The 14,366-nt window shown below is 51.1% G+C and overlaps 1 pseudogene; it reads right to left on the minus strand.

Annotated features, from left to right (window-relative positions):
• Positions 1–2,832: 2,832 nt before the first annotated feature.
• On the minus strand, positions 2,833–7,591 carry LOC144898061 (energy-dependent translational throttle protein EttA-like; annotated as a pseudogene).
• Between the last annotated feature and the right edge of the window lie 6,775 nt (positions 7,592–14,366).

Raw genomic sequence — 14,366 nt, forward strand, 5'->3', positions numbered from 1 at the left:
GAATAGTTCAGCCGGGTTTTTGCCAAGGATATTGACCAATGTATTCAATCGACCACGATGCGCCATACCGACCACCATCTCCAGCACATCGGCGCGATTGGCCAATCGGACGAGCTCTGACAGAATCACGATATAGCCCTCACCACCTTCGAGCGAGAAGCGCTTTTGCCCTACATATTTGGCATGCAGATAGTGCTCCAGTCCTTCGGCAGCGGTCAGCCGTTGCAGCAGCCACTTTTTCTCTTCGGCGCTGCATTGACCCTTGCCTTGGATCGGTTCGATGCGCTCCTGCAACCATTCCTTTTGAGTAAAGTTCTCGACGTACATAAACTCAAAGCCAATGGTGCCAGCGTAGGTGACTTCCAAACGGCTGACGATCTCACGCAGACTCGCCTGCTCCACACCAAATAAGGATGGAGTTTTAAATACCGTATCCATATCGGCAGCCGACAGGCCATATTCTTCCAGCCTGACCTCTCGCATAATCGCCGAGCGCTTGCGATTGCGCCCCAGTGGGTCGATATTGGCGATCTGGTGACCACGGGTGCGGTAGGCGTTGATCAGTTGGGTCACGCCGATTTGCTTGAGCTCTTGCACCGAGGCATTGCCGGCTGGAAGCGCAGCAGCACCGCCGGGTTGCATGACGATGGATTTGAATTTGTGTTTGATCGGAGCGTGCGAGATATCGGCAAACTGGCCGGGCAACGCATCAAAATAAGCCTGAAGGGAAGGGTCTACCGAGTTCGGGCGGCGCAAATAGGCTTCGAATTGTTCTTCGATATAGGCCAGATTGCTACCGTCGAGCAGGGAGTGATCAATAGGCTCGTCGGACATGTGGGGTGAATCCTCTATTGGAGTAAAGCTGGCGGCGACTAAACCGGCGTATCATATCAAATTCTGTCGCACCTCCAGGCGTCATTACACAAAAGCGGGCGTGATTTTTTCCTGAAACGACTTGACCGACCGGCAATAGCAAAATCTGAAAAGAGTGTTTCACCCTATTTAAAGGTTGCTAAGGGTGGAATAAGTAATAGCGCTTAACAGCAAGCTCAAAACCACTGAGACGCCACTTCGCCGCATCACCGCGCATTGCCGCGCTGGCTACGTTATTGAATGAGTTGTACAAATCACCAGTAAACCATGTCAACCAGAGCACATGCCAATGAAGCTAGATGAAAATCAGCCACTTAGACTACAGATCAAGCAAGGCCTGCGCCCACGATCATTTTAGTCAGCACGGCGATGATTGGCTTCGTACTGCGCTTTCTGCTCGGCGGTCGCTTCGCGTTGATACTGCGCCTTCCACTGGTCATACGGCATGCCGTAGACATGTTGACGCGTCTGATCGAAATCCAGCTCAACACCAGCCTCCGAGGCAGCAGTGTGATACCACTTGGAGAAGCAGTTACGACAAAATCCGCCAAGATTCATTAGGTCAATATTTTGCACATCAGTGCGTTCACGAAGATGAGCCAACAAACGTCTGAATACTGCGGCTTCAATCTGATCGCGTTGAGCTTCAGTCAAGTTTTCCGGGGTCATGCGCCTATGATATTGCGTAGCAAGGAGGGATTTGGATTATACTTCCAGCCAATGCGATTGTGTTGCTAACAACACGATTTATCTCAACCAATTACCTAACGGCGTGACCACCTCGATGTTACAACCTGTTACTGCGGCAATGATCAATCTTTCGCGAATTGTTGCGGGAAATTTCTACATGGCACCGAAACTTGGCCTGAAGACCCAGAAACTCTAATGCGCGCTCGTTACAGCGCGCACGTGGTCGGCGACATCGATTTCTTGCGTCAATCCTATGCAGAAGAAAAACGCCGAGAAATCGATTGGGCCTATCTCGCTCGCTGGGTCGAACGTTCGGAATTTTTGGGACTAACCATCAATCATCCCGACATCAGACAAGACGAAGCCGAGCTTGAACTGATCGCCGAATATCGTGAAAAGGGCAAGGCACGTGATCGATTGCATGAGATCAGTCAGTTCCGCCGTATCGATGGTCGCTGGTACTTTTATGACGCAAAAGCTCCGACCATCTCGACCCACGTAAACGAACGACCAAAAACGGGACGAAATGACCCCTGCCATTGCGGCAGCGGAAAAAAATTCAAAAAATGTCATGGGGTCATCGATAACTAGGAGCCTGTCCTTATATTCACTGATGTGGAGGAAACCATGAAGAAAATCTGGCTTAAGCACTATCCGATGGCGTGCCTGCGGATATCACCACCGACCAATACGCATCACTAGGAGCCTGTCCGAGAACGAGGTTTTTCGAAAAATCGCATTCGTAACTAATTGATTTATAAGGGATGAAATTGCAAAATCGCAAAATTTGTCATTCTCGGACAGCCTCCTAGGCGAGTTTTTAAGCGATGTACTCACTCGCTTTAAATCACTGAGTGCATTTGAATATCTCGGCAAATCTTTTAGCTATAGGCAATTGGATGAAGTGTCGGACCGCATGGCCTCCTTCTTCCAAACACAGCTAAAGATGAACAAAGGCGACCGCATCGCCTTGATGATGCCCAACTGCATCCAACATCCGTGCGCGATGATCGGCGCACTCAAAGCCGGGCTGACTATCGTCAACATCAATCCCCTCTATACCAGTCGCGAACTCAATCACGCGCTCAAGGACTCAGGTGCAAAGACTATCATTGTGCTGGAAAACTTCGCTCATGTCGTCGAGTCGGCAAGAGTCGATACCGAGCTGGAACATGTGGTACTGACTGAGCTTGGCGATCTAATCGCCTAAAGGGCAAGCTGGTGAATTTTGTCGTGCGCCATGTCAAAAAAATGGTTCCCGCGCATCAACTACACGCCACGCCCTACAAACAGGCTCTGGCGACCGAAGCGGCATGGAACAAACCCGGGGTTGGTCAAGACGATATCGCATTTTTGCAATACACCGGTGGCACCACAGGTCCAAGCAAAGGCGTGATATTGACCCATGGCAATATGCTCGCCAATCTCGAACAAGCGTACCAATGGGTCATCGGAGGCAGGCTGCAAGTGGGCTCAGAGCGCATTGTCACCGCGCTGCCGCTCTATCATATATTCGCACTCACGGCCAACTGCTTCACCTTTATGCGCATGGGCGCAACCAACCTCTTGATCCCCAATGCCGTGACATACCTGCACTGGTCAAGGAGTTTGATCGCTTCAAGCCGACGGTGTTCACAGGAGTCAACACGCTGTTTAACGCGATGCTTAACCATGAGGCTTTTCATAAAGTCGACTTCAGTCAGTTTCGACTCTGCTTGTCAGGCGGGATGGCCGCTCAGCAATCGGTCGCCGAAGATGGCAACGCGTCACCGGCAATGTACTGCTTGAGGCCTATGGTTTAACCGAAACCTCGCCGGCAGTGTGTATTAATCGCTGTGACAACACAGAGTTTTAACGGCACCGTGGGCTTACCACTGTCGAGCACCGAAGTACTGATTCGCGACGAGCAAGGCAATGAACTCTCGCAAGGTGAAGTCGGTGAGCTCTGTGTGCGAGGCCCACAAGTCATGCAAGGCTATTGGAACCGACCTGATGCAACAGCCGAGGTGCTCGACGAACAAGGCTGGCTCGCTACGGGAGATATCGCCACTGTTGATGACATGGGCAGGGTAAGCATTGTTGACCGGAAAAAGGATATGGTTATTGTTTCGGGCTTCAATGTTTATCCCAACGAAGTCGAGGAGCAGCTTGCCCATCACCAGGCGTTGTAGAAGTCGGGGTCATCGGCGAAACCAGTGAGACTAACCGGAGAAGCCGTCGTGGCAGTGGTTGTGCTCGGCGACACATCCATCACCGATGCAGACCTCGACCAATGGTGCGCCGAACGACTGACCAATTACAAGCGACCGTCTCGATATGTCTATGTGTCGGAACTACCCAAAACCAATGTCGGCAAAGTCTTGCGCCGAGAGCTTCGAAGCCTGATTTAACAGCTCGTTCAAGCCTGACGAGGACGGCAAAAGGTTAACAGCGAGTACTTTAGATACAAGATCTATCTAGGAGCGCTTCAGCCCGGTGCCCGCGCGGACATCGGGAAATAACTGAATCCTCGCTCCGCATGGAAATGATGAAAATGATGAAAAAAATTTATGCATATAAATCAATAAGTTACAGAGAGTTACTTGGAAGCGCTTCAGCCCGGTGCCCGCGCGGACGTCGGGAAGTAACTGAATCCTCGCTTCGCATAGAAATGTGGAAAATGACGAAAAAATTTATGTATATAAATCAATAGCCTACAGAGAGTTACTTGGAAGCGTTTCAGCCCGGTGCCCGCGCGGACATCGGGAAGTAACTGAATCCTCGCTTCGCATAGAAATGTGGAAAATGGCGAAAGAATTTATGTATATAAATCAATAGCTTAAAGAGATTTACTTGGAAGCGTTTCAGCCCGGTGCCCGCGCGGACATCGGAAGTAACTGAATTCTCGCTCCGCATGGAAATGATGAAAATGATGAAAAAAAATTTATACATATAAATCAATAAGTTACAGAGAGTTACTTGGAAGACTGTCTGCACCGTGTGCGTTAACACGCAGTGCATGAGCAACGGGTCGCTGACTTTTGCGATACCCTCTATCGCCGTTTAGTTAAAACAGCTCGTCATTACACACCGAAGATACCTCAACTCTACGACAATTCGATACGTCGTGTTCCATGCAAAGCCAATACAAAAGTAGTAAGCCCGTGTAAATCATTGGCTCGCAATTACGTAAATTTAACGGCAAATAGAAAGATATATGCTATAAATTCACATAATTAATTCTTCTTTCTAGAAACAACATGAAAAAAATTGCACTGACATTTGCTCTTTCAGTTATCAGTTCATCCGTTTTTGGTGCCGGTCTTGACCTAAGCCTAAGTGAAGAGACCTTCGGCTTGGCCTACCAAAACAAATCCATCTCATTGCAAGAAGGGGGCGCTGATATTTCCGGAGGCGCCTTTATCAACGAGCAGGACGATATTATGCTGTTTGGTAAGCTTCTTGCCGCAGGTCGCTCAGCTGGTCCCAATAACCCCTATCAACTTGGCATGGGCATCAAAGCCATCGCTGCCAAATTGGACACCGGTGAAAGCGTCGAAAGCATCGCCATCGGCGGTCGGGTTGCCTACATCTTCCCAGCCCGCACCAATCCACTCAGCGCCGTTGTTGAAGGTTTCTACGCACCTAGCATCACAAGCTTCAGTGATGCTGACACCTTCCTAGACTTTTCAACAAGGCTGGAAATGGAAATCTCAGGCAATGCCGCAATTGGCTACGTGGGCTATCGTGTATTGGAAACCAAAGTCAATCAAAACAATATCAAGCTGGACAACTCATTGCACCTTGGTTTGAGACTGCTGTTCTAGAAAATAGCCTAGTACATAGTCCATTTTTATTTGTCGAGTATTGGCAGCATGCCAAGATGACTGAGCTCGTCGAAGCCATCCGGCACCCTGCGACGAACTCAGGGTACCTAGACCTTTAGCCGTCTTTTTAATTTGGACTATGTACTAGGAGTCTGTCCGAGAATGGCAAATTTCGCGATTTTCGCAAATCCAATTCTTTATAAATCAATGAGTTGCGAATTCGATTTTTCGAAAAACCTCGTTCTCGGACAGCCTCCTAGTGCTTAGTCTCATTGAAAATTTGGGATTTTATGAGTTGCTCAGGGTGACTGAGCTTGTCGAAGCCAGCGCTGAACCTTTCACCACTCTGAATACCACCGGATGCTCGAAGGATGGTGCAATGGCTTCGACAAGCTCAGCCACCTGAAACAACGACCGATATCCCAAATTTTCAGTAAGACTGAGTACTAGTGGTCATGTGAACCAATCGGATCGCTGCTGCATCTGTATCACAGCAGCGATCCTAGTTGGGTCTGTTTGCCCTTCAAGGCGCGAAGCTTTACGCTAATCCACCACCTTGAGTGAAGATCGATCCATCACGCATCAATGCGCCGGTATTTAATGCGTTGCGGCTGATCCGCCATCCGCTCCTTTTCTACGCTTGTAGTCCGACTCATAATCGGTGTAATTTCCTTCAAAAAACTCGACATGACTATCACCTTCAAACGCGAGGATATGCGTGGCGATGCGATCCAAAACCAGCGGTCATGCGATATCACAACCACACAACCGGAAAGTCCAGTATCGCCTCTTCCAGTGCGCGCAAGGTCTCGACATCAAGATCATTGGTGGGTTCATCCAGTAGCAGCAGATTACCACCGGCACGTAGAAGCTTGGCCAGGTGCACGCGATTGCGCTCCCCACCGGACAGATCACCAATACGCTTTTTGCTGATCCTGCCCCTTGAAGTTAAAGCGCCCACAATACGCGCGCGAAGGAATGAGACAAAACTGCCGACCATAATGTTGTCTGCACCATCCGCGATCTCCTGCCAAACCGTCTTGCCATCATCCAGCGCATCGCGAGACTGATCGACATAGGCGAGCTTGACCGTCTCACCCATGGTAAAATTCCCTTCGTCCGGTGCCTCTGCACCCGTAATCATCTTGAACAATGTAGTCTTACCCGCGCCGTTCGGGCCAATGACGCCGACAATGCCACCACGCGGTAGCTTGAAGTTGAGATTGTCATAGAGCAGGCGATCACCGAAGGACTTGGAGACATTTTGCGCCTCGATCACCAAGTCACCCAGTCGTGGTCCGGGCGGGATATAGAGTTCCTTGGTCTCCGAACGGGCTTGATAATCCTGCGAAGAAATCTCTTCAAAACGTTTGAGGCGAGCTTTGCTTTTGGCCTGCCTGCCCTTGGGATTTGAGCGCACCATTCGAGCTCGGCATTGATCGCTTTCTGACGCGCGGCTTCGGTTTTCGCCTCTTGAGCCAATCGCTTTTCTTTCTGATCAAGCCAAGAGGAATAATTGCCTTCCCACGGAATACCTTGACCGCGATCGAGTTCCAAAATCCAGCCCGCCACATTATCGAGGAAATAGCGATCATGGGTCACCGCCACCACCGTCCCGGTGAAATCCTTCAAAAACCGCTCAAGCCATGCGACCGATTCAGCATCGAGATGATTGGTCGGTTCATCGAGAATCAACATATCTGGACCCGAGAGCAGCAAACGACACAGCGCAACACGTCGACGCTCACCACCGGAGAGATGATCAACCTTGTATCCCAAAGAGGCAAGCGCAATGCCTCCGCCGCCACATCGAGCTTGCGCTCGATATTGTGACCGTCGGACGCTTGTAGAATATTCTCTAGGCGCGCTTGCTCGGTGGCCAGCGCATCAAAGTCGGCATCAGGTTCAGCATAGGCCGCATAGGACCGCGTCTAAAGCGCTCTGCGCATCGGTAATCGACGCCAAGGCCTGCTCGACAATTTCACGAACCGTCTTGCCATCATCAAGCTGAGGTTCCTGCTCAAGATAACCGATATTGATACCCGGCTGAGGCCGAGCCTCGCCGATAATATCGCTATCGACCCCCGCCATAATACGCAGCAAGGTTGATTTGCCAGCCCGTTATAACCGAGCACACCGATCTTTGCACCCGGGAAAAAGTTCAAATAGATGTCTTTGAGAAGCGTCTTGTTGGGCGGGACGACCTTTCCCACCCCATTCATCGTGTAGATGTATTGAGCCATGAATTCTGAAATTTGCGAAAAAAGCGATTTTATGCGATTGGCCAAAACTTCTCAAAACTGTGTGGCGCTGATCGTCAACGCTTTGGATACCAAGCGCGCCCGTGTTTCAGTTGCGGTCGCGGCAAACGAAATATTCATTCCTGTCATTTTATGTGCGTTGCGGCCGTCGAACTGATAGCATCAGAGCAACGTTCGAGCTCGATGCTCACCCACAACGTCCGGAACTCGGTTCAGTTCCTGCGAGCACTTAGCTCTGACATAGCATTGACGCACGAAGGTTGAACAACCTATCACCACACTAGGAGGTTTTATATGTACAGGGTCTATTCGGCACCAATCGCCGAGCAAATCGAAGAATCACACCCACCGATTTCGGACAAGGCTTTAGTTCCGATGGCTTGGCCAATTTACGTTTTGGCTATGCTGATGTCAGTGGCGATGATCTGGACGAATATCGCATTCATGTCGAGAAGGAGCGTCTGGTCAAGAACACAGAGCTCAAGGTCAAGGGCACAAAAGGCTCAGTGTTTGGCAGCCAAGCCACATTTCTCAAAATCCGTGAAGATATGGCAGCCAACGCTCGCCGATACGATTATCTTTATTCACGGCTACAACGTCAGCTTCAAAGAAGCACTCACCAGCGCGGCTCGAGTCGCCCAACAGTTCTCCGAAGATCACGGCGGCCCAGGCGTTAATGTCATCTTGTTTTCCTGGCCATCAGGACGGCTCGATGATGCCATTTATTGCCTATGCCAATGACCGCCAAGATGCCGCTGCTTCGGGCCCCGCTTTTTCCCGCGGCCTGCTCAAGTTGGTCGATTTTCTGCGCGGGCGCTACCGCCGAGGAAGCCTGCCAACAAAAAGTTCATTTGGTGGCGCATTCGATGGGCAATTATGTCTTGCGTCATGCCTTGCAAGCCTACCTCAAAGAATCAAATGGTCATCCCGCGCGGTTACTGGATCAGGTGTTTTTGATGGCCGCCGATGAGGATGACGACAGCTTTGAATGCGATTACAAACTCAAGCGACTGCCAAGTCTGGCCAAGCGGGTCAATGTCTACTTCAACAACGGTGATATGGCGATGGCGATATCCGACAAAACCAAAGGCAATCCGGATCGCCTCGGTGACGATGGTCCACGGCGACCACGTGCTGTGCCTGGCAAGGTGAGCTTGATCAATGTCACGCCGGTGGTGGAAGGCTTGGTGGAGCATTCTTATTTCATCGACTCGCCTCGTGTGGTCGAAGATATGCGCGCGGTACTCAGCGGCATGGCGTCCGATGAAATTCCCAATCGGCACTACACCTCAGAGACCAATCAATACCGCTTGAGAAAATAGTGTCAACTCGGCAGCCGACTCAAGTGCTGCGGCCTCACTGGCGCCCAATCCATTTTTTGTCTATCGAGTATTGGTAATACCCCAAGCTCGCTGAGCCCCTCGAAGCCACCCTTCGACGGCTCAGGATAAATGGGATTTAAACCGACAGTTTCATCTGGTCTAAGTCTTACCACTACTGTGTCAGTTTTACTCTGAAGCCCTGCTTTACTCCTATCCTGCTGTGGGCGTTTGTAGCCAGGATGGCTACAACGAGCCTCCATGGATGGATTCACGCGTCCCACAGCAGGATAGGAGTAAAGCAGGGCTGGTGCATGATCGCGAATAACACAGTAGGATTACGAGCCTTTCCAAGAATGAAAAGGCTTGCTAAAAGCTCGATCCCACAAAGGCTTTTGATTCCGGAACGTTCAGTCTACGCACACACCTTGCGTATTGCTCAAACCAGATTTTCGTAACGCAAATGCGCCAAAACTTCACCCAACGCAAACATCTGCTGATGCTGATCAAGCGCCCGTTGGGAAAAGGCCTTTTCCATAATGACAAAAGGACTATGACCCTGATGAAACAACTCAACAATGCTGCGCAAACGTTGCTCATGATGCTCAAGCAAGCTATCGATGCGTTCATGCAGACCGTAAAACGGCTCACCGTGGCAAGGAAATACCAAGGTATCTGCCGGCAGTCGCTTGAGCGCTTCCAGTGTTTCAATAAACTCTGCCAGCGGGTTGTTACCACTATCGTGTGAATAGATGGCGACCACCGGTGAAATGGTCGGCAAGATTTGATCCGCCGCAAACAGCCAGCCCTTCGCGGCGTCATGCAGCATCACCATCGCCGGACTATGTCCTTTGCCGATCAAAATTTCGAACTCAAAACCCTCATGCACGATCGCTTTGTCGGTATCGAGTGCGCGATAAAAAAGTGGCATATTAACCACCGTGCCGCGGTATTACCGGCCTTTCGATGGATATCCACCACCTCTTGTGGCGCCCCAAAAGCCCTAAAGAACTCCGCGAGGCGATCACCAGAAATCGCGTCGCTGGCACTGGACATACCCAGAGCCTTGAGCCACTCGGTTTGCTGCATTGTAAGTGGCCATCCCTTGCTGTCCATATAACCTGTCAGCCCAGCATGGTCGGGATGATGATGCGTTGCCAGAACGCGTCCGTGTCGACCCTCAATCCAGCGATCCATAATCGCGCGACTGTGCTTGCTGTCCACACCCGTATCGAGCATCAAGGTATTGTCAGCCGAACCGATCATGTAAATATTGACGTGATTCAACGCAAAGGGTAGCGGCATGCGTCCCCAATAGAGTTGCTCCTCAAGTTTGATCAATTCGCCCAATTCGGGCTTGCGGTAGGGAAATTTCATAATGTGTTCGCTTTGCGATGGGCGCTTGCAGCAGGGAAGCAGCGGAAAAAGTTTTCAGTGGAATGCCTTTCGACCGTGGCCATATCAAGCGAACGCAGATTGGCAAAGTGTTCTGCCGTATGGCGCACATACGCGGGCTGATTGCGCTTGCCACGATAGGGCACGGGTGCCAGATAGGGTGAGTCGGTCTCGAACAATACGCGGTCTAGCGGCACACGTCGAGCGACATCGTGCACTTGATGGGCGTTTTGTACGTGAGAATGCCGGAAAATGAGATGTAAAAACCGATATCGAGCGCGCGCTTGGCGGTGTCCCAGTCCTCGGCAAAACAGTGCATGACGCCACCGCATTGTGCGGCATCAAATTGTTCGAGTTTGCTCATGGTGTCATCGGTCGCCGCTCGAGTGTGAATAATCAGCGGCTTGTCGATCTGTTTGGCACTTTCGATATGGCACTCGAAGCGCTGGTGCTGCCAACTCATATCGCTATGGGCATCCGATCGATAATAATCCAGCCCGGTCTCTCCCACCGCCACCACCTGTGGGTCATCACACAGAACCACTAGTTCAGCCACATCAGGATCGCGGGCATCGGGATAACACGGATGAACCCCACAGCTGATCGAGATACCCGCACCCAGATCCCATCAACGCCTTAACCCGAGGATAGTCCTCAAGACACACACTAATCGACAGCAAATGGTGGACATCGACCAGCTCGCATTGCTGCAACAACTCAGGCAGGTGCTCACGAAGGCCATCAAAATCTATATGGCAATGGGAATCGACTAACATGAATCAAGGGAGGGGTGATTGAGCGCGTATTATATCCGGCGGCTGTGGCTTGTGTGGTGCGATAGACATGCGGATTCGTCGAGTCTTAGACCTGTTTGCTGACTGCTTAAGAGGATAGCATCAACGCAGAATTCGACAAATGCTGGCTCCTACGCTCAGGTAGGGGCCAGCATTCCCAAACTGAACTTCGCACGAACGCTGATCAAGAAAGCCGATAAATTTGAGCAACAATAATCTCTGCTCTCATAAGGGTGACAGCAGCGTCGTGCTTCAATGATGTCTCTTTGTCACTTTCAAGAGGTACCGCGTTATGATCAAAACTCCCATCAATCCACGACCTGGTCGCTGCAATTTGGCTTCAATCAGGCCGAAATCCTTCAAGGCGTCAATCGCCAACTCAATTGCTCGGGTCAGACCGCCGTCGATGCCGATGGCAATCCTCAACATGTGGGCGATATGCGAGCCCAGATGGCAATGGCACTGGACAATCTGGGGGCTTTGCTCGAAACCGCAGAGATGCAGTGGAGTCACATTACCCGACTCAGTGTGTACAGCACTGATGTCGATGAGACCCCTAAAAAACTACGATCTTCTTGCAACACGATTGGGCTCAGCAGGCGTTGCGCCACCGATGACTTTGATCGGCGTCGCGCGTTTGGCGAGTGGCGCCGTTGATGTTTGAGATTGAAGCAACCGCATCGGACTAAATATTTGAGGAGGCTGTCCGAGAACGAGGTTTTTCGAAAAATCGCATTCGTAACTAATTGATGCATAAGGAGTGAAATTTGCGAGAATCGCAAATTTTGCCATTCTCGGCCAGCCTCCTAGCCATGGCGGTTTCAATAGCCCCTCGATGAAACCGCGACCTGCTTATACTTCTCATACTTGCACCGACCTTCAACTTCCCATGCGACGCGCCGAACGACTGTTCCGATTGATCAACGAAATGCGCGCGCGGCCTACATGCCGCGCCATCGATTTGGCTGCATGTCTGGAAGTCAGTCTGAGCACCATCTACCGCGATATCGCCCATCTGCAAGCTTCAGGCCTGCCGATTGATGGAGAAGCGGGTGTGGGCTATATCTTGCGTCAGGGCTTTGATCTGCCCAATCTGACCTTCACCCACGATCAACTTGATGCGCTCGCCATCGGTCTATCCTTTGTCGAGCGCACCGGGGATTCGGTACTGGCGATGGCGGCACAAGAAGTGCGCGCCAAACTGCAGACCAGCATTCCGAATGCCAGAAAAACGAGCGCTGGCTGATGCTCCTTACTTTAATCTTCATCCCAAATACCACGACCAGCCGTCTATTGGCATGATTCGCGACGCGATCCGCCACCGCTATATTCTCAATATCGACTACAAGGACGGCTCTGGTCGGGTCACTTCGCGTCGCGTGCGACCCTCTATTGATTTGCAGTATCAGCGAAGGCTGGATGTTCTCCACCTGGTGCGAATTGCGCGAAGATTTTCGTACCTTTCGCGCTGATCGAGTCACCCGCATCACCATGACCAACGAACGCTTTGAGTTCGATGAAAAGACCGGACTGCAGGCGTTTCTCGACTCCGAGCGCTGCCTGAGCACAGATACCACCTGAACGATTGCCCCTGACCGAGCGTGACCTTGTCACATGCACGTGATTCCTTTGTATCACCTAGCGTGGGCAGCCGTTACAATCAGCCGCTTTGCGCTTATACAGAAATTTTGATGAATCATAGACTGACGGTTTGGCTTTTGGCACTTTGCCAAGGCATGGTAACGACTGGTAACAGTCTGATTGTCGCCACTTCCGCACTGGTGGCTTTGCAGCTCAGTGGCAGCGGCATCGGCGCCACCATTCCCGCCGCTTTGCTGCATGTCGCCAACACCATGACCAGCATGCCCGCCTCGTTGTTAATGGCACGTATGGGTCGGCGCAAGGGGTTTGCGCTGGGCCGCCTTGTTTGGCATGAGTGGAGCGTTCACTGGCTACGCCGCCATTGTCAATCAAAGCTATGAATTGTTTTGTCTGGCGACGGTGCTAGTCGGTATCTTTAATGGCTTTGGTGCTTACTTCCGCTTTGCGGCTGTCGAAGTGGTCACCTTGGACTACAGGGCGCGTGCAATATCTTGGGTGATGCTCGGCGGCGTACTCGCTGCATTTATCGGACCTCAGCTCGCGGCGCAAACGCGTTGATCTAATCGATGGTCATTTGTTCGCCGGTTCTTATCTTGCATTGATTGGGATTTATGTGGTTGTGATGCTCGGCGTGGTGCCGATGCAAATACCGATGCCCGCGCTACAAACCACCGAGCATCGTGGTCGCCCACTGGGAGAGATCGTGGCTCAACCAGCGTTTAAATTGGCCGTGCTTGCAGGTGCCGCAGGCTACGCCAATATGGTAATGATTATGACGGCCACACCGCTTGCGATGGATCATTCCCACCATGGCTTCGATGACACCGCAAGCGTGATTCAGTGGCATGTTTTTGCGATGTTTTTTCCGTCTTTTTTCACTGGAAGAATCATCGACAAAATCGGCACCGTGACTGTGATACTTGCCGGAGCACTCCTAGGTGCGCTTTGCGTCTTTATTGCTATCAGCGGCGACAGCTTTTGGCATTACTGGATCGCGCTGTTCTGCCTCGGCCTTAGTTGGAATGCCATGTATATCGGTGGCAGCACCCTAGTGACAACCACCTACGAACCCGGCGAAAAAGCCCGCGCTCAAGGGGCGAATGACTTTATAGTGTTTGGACTGACAACCATGGGTGCACTGTTGTCAGGACCCCTTGTTGCTTCGTTATGGATGGGAAAATCTCAATACCATTGCACTGATTTTGTATGGTATTTGCACCGCGTATGCGTTGTTCTTTCTGATCAACAAAAAGGCGGCCTAAGAAAAGTTGGGCTGACTCAGGGAGCCCGGCGGTCCTGAGTGATATCTGCGAAGTCTACTTAACGGTCACAGTGATCTTTTTTGACATAACAGGTTTGTCATGTGGAATATGCGCGAAGTTGCCAAGAACCAGTTGCAAGGTATGCTTGCCCGGCGCCAATGACAGCGCACCTTGGGTTTGACCACCACCATAGTGCTTGACATTGTCATTAGCCGGTAGAGGCAAACTCATATTGAACTCACTTGGATCGATGTCGATCAGAACATGATGATGACCCGTGTTGTCTTTATTGATTCCCGCTGGAGCGACGCCCATTCCCGCAAGCCCCATCACAACTTGCACATCACCATCAATGACATCGCCA

This window comes from Doryrhamphus excisus, unplaced genomic scaffold, assembly GCF_037039965.1.
Source record: "Doryrhamphus excisus strain RoL-2023G ecotype Guam unplaced genomic scaffold, RoL_Dexc_Guam_v1.1 HiC_scaffold_60, whole genome shotgun sequence".
Classification (NCBI taxonomy): Eukaryota; Metazoa; Chordata; class Actinopteri; order Syngnathiformes; family Syngnathidae; genus Doryrhamphus; species Doryrhamphus excisus.